This window comes from Gavialis gangeticus, unplaced genomic scaffold (genome assembly GCF_001723915.1).
Source record: "Gavialis gangeticus isolate Ggan-Ray unplaced genomic scaffold, GavGan_comp1, whole genome shotgun sequence".
NCBI lineage: Eukaryota > Metazoa > Chordata > Crocodylia > Gavialidae > Gavialis > Gavialis gangeticus.
This window is the reverse complement of record NW_017728994.1, coordinates 57,476,148-57,479,674: the sequence shown is the minus strand read 5'-3', so window position 1 is coordinate 57,479,674 and position 3,527 is coordinate 57,476,148.

Genomic DNA, 3,527 nt, shown 5'->3' with positions numbered 1-3,527 from the left:
AGCAGCATAGTGGGCTTTAAGCTCATATCAAGAGAGCACACACAACTTTCAACTCTTATTCACTTCAGTGGATCAGGCTCTTAACTTACATGGTTAACTTCAGACCATACTTCATTTCATCCTTACTCAATAAGCAATTTAAAGCAGGTACAAGCGTTACATTTCAACTGGTGGTATCACAATTCCACAGGTTGAAATGCTCTGTACAAGCGTTCACAGCACTTCAACTAGTTAAAAAACATCCACTACAGTGGAAGTCTCCATCATATTGGACTAGGTTGAAGTATCAATCAATTGGGGTGCAAGTGTTTGAAGGAACACTTGTACACCGTCTTAGTCATGCTCTACTTAAAGTCAGTTAAAGTCAATGGGACCTCAACATGTGCATACATCCTTTCCTAAATCAGAGCCTAAAGAAGTTATTTTGGGAAGCAACTGAACTGTTGTTGACATCCCTTAATTGTGGCATTTTTCATATTATAATACCATCTCAGTAATACGTTTCAGTCTCATAAAGTAATCTTTGTCTAATTTTAAGATTACAGTTCCCTGTGGGAGTTTTGGTAATACTCAGAACTTAATTGTTTCACAATCTCTATTCTCTCTGATAAAGGCCATTCCCAATAACCTATTAAATTGTACTACAATGTTCACTAACGACCCGACAGTGAAAGTGACTGCTGGAAACTTTTGTTTGGAATTATGAACCAGACCTTTCCTATGTAGTTACAGCTGTGGGGTTTTATTTTTCCATCCTTCCTATTGAATCCTCACACCACATGGAAGAGCAACTAAAGTAAATCAGTATTTCCACCACTGACATGTTCTTAACTTAACTATTACTTGAGTTTTCTAGCCTGTATCAGACTTATTCGGCTCAGTAACAAAGGACTTTGTTTAACTCTTAGCTTTAGTAAAAAGCAATGTATCCAAAATCAAGTAAACATAGAAGTCAGGCTATAAGCTTGTTGTAGGTTACAACTATTCTACAACACAATAAAGAAAGAATATTTCTAGTAACTTCAAAGGGCTTTGGACCCAGATCTAAATGAGCCTATCAATGGATGTTTCAAGGCAAAAAGAGAAAAACAGAACACTGACAGGGTGTCTATATACATGGTTGGGGGGGGAAGCAGCGGGGTGGGGAGAAGAGGGGACAGCTACTAATTAAAATGCTGTGACTTAGCATTCTCTTTTTCAAACTAGCCACAGGAAAGCTGTAACTAAAGCTTGCTGAATACACACGATGATGAGGCATGCTGGAGTGTTCTAATTAGAGCACATCAGAGCTCATGTATAGGCACCCAAAGGGAGTCTGCCCACAATTTTGAATATATACACTCAACACCTTCACAAAGATTAAGTCACAACCAGTCTCCAAATTTTACTGATGTTAAAGTACACATTTCACCTTTTGGACCTCTCATTCAACAGTAGAGTATGCAACGGGAGTCCCAGTGTATATATAGTCAAGAAGCACCAGGAAGAGCGATCCATTTTAAAGCTGAAGTCTACCCATTCCTATGAGGTACTCTGCAGAGTTCTCAAAGACAAATAGAAAAAGCTTTAATCCCCAAAGCTGTCATCCCTTAGCCAGCATGACAATCCAAAGAGAAATGTCTTAGCTTATGAAAGACTTGTGTGAATTGCTGCAAGTCTTCAAATTATCTGTCAGCTGAAATGTTGAATCCTATCATTTACTATTTTTGAATCAGGCTTTGATATTGCACACAATGAACTTCACATTCAGAAAAAATTAACAACAAAGTGACTGATACTGCACTAAAACACAGAAAAAAATACATGGTTTAGTATCTCACAATAGCTTAACACTTCTCCTCAGCCAAACAAAGCATAATAGATCCTCTCCTTTCCAGAGAAGAAGGATGGGGCTGTGACTGGGGCACTACCCTGCCCCAACCACTTGAGCTCTTGATGTGCACTTGAGAGGCCACATTCCTTGTTCAGTCATAGATTTCTTCTTCCCAAATCTGTTTCTTGTCTGTAAAGAGGAGATAATGGCACGCCTAATCGTCACAAAGATGCAATGAAAATAATATGTTAAAGATTAAAAGTGCTCAAGTGACTTGAAGGGGGAAAGAAGAGGGGCAATAAGTATTTAATTAGTTCTCCAAGTACAGCAGGATGAAGGAAGGCATAGTGCTGGAGTGATTTTGTAGCCATGATGGTCCAGAAATGTGAGAAAAAAGGATATTCTTTGGAGGTGGTATCTTTTATTGGACCAACTGCAAGAGCTTTGCTGGAGCCTTGGCTGAAAGTATGTGACAACTTAAAATGTGTTCTCAAATCCCCCCACCCCTACCTGCCAGCTTTCTTCTTTTCAAATGCTAAAAATGGCTGGGAGAATTTGATTTAACCTTTAAAATACATCACCTTTGAGATAAACCCTGATTTTTTCCCCCTTCTCAGAAATCTCCGATGGGCATGAGAGAACAAGGTTAGTGCTGAAGGGTCTGTAAAGTTCAGAAATGGATTGTGAGATTTCAGTTTTAAGAAAAAATTCTGAACTGCCAATAAGTCATCCAACTATACAATTACTTCTGCTCCTCAAGAGAATAGCCAGCCAAATACAAGGTACAACAGGACCGGTACTCTAGAAGTGACCATGACATCCCTGATGATCACATAGCTCCTGTCCTGCTCTGACTCTAGGGTCCTCTCCCTTCACTCTTTCCTGCCACACCTTGATGTCCTTAGTTAATTTTGTGTTGGACCTAGCTTCTGGGCTTCAGCTCTCATCTCATCTACTATGAGGTTTCTGGGCCCTCTAGGGCTGCCGGCCACCTGACCAGCTCTTGCCTCCTTAGACTGTGGGCCCCTGACCCAAGTCTTGCCCCTCTAGGACTTTGGGCCCCAATCAAAAATCCAGAGGCTGAATCAATTCAATCTTTGCAGGTTAGTCTAAGCTGTGGAGATTGAACTGATAAGCAAGTGAACACACATTTTCTTTTGATTCCAGAAATGCAGCCACATGCCTGCAGTGACTCAGGCTAGAAGGTGCACAGTGTTAGAGTATGCCTCCCTGCCTGGCTGGAACAAACAGCTTGGGCTAAGGCTAGTCCGCCCACCCTGCAGGGGGAAGTGCAAAGCATGTTGCAGACTGTGAATTAACCTCAGTCTGGAGGGGATCTGGTACAGGAGTTCAATAAACCGATTTAACCTAAATCAACTAAGTCTGATACTATATCCATCCAGGTTTATCTTAAACCGGGTTTGACCATTTTGGGAAGTGGTTTTTGTGTGTTGAACTTCTGTTGAGTTATAGATTTGAACTGGTTTCTGACCACTTATACTGGTTTATGTGTAACTTCTGTCCCTAGCCAAGGGGCAACCAACACTGGTTCATCAGTGGCAGGTCCTGTCAGACCAACCTGGTGGCCTTTTACGATCAGATCACCAGATCATTAGATGCAGGGGTAGCAGTGGACATAGTCTTCCTGGACTTCCGGAAGGCTTTTGACACTGTCTCTCACCCTGTTCTCATTAAGAAACTGGGGGGCTGTGGC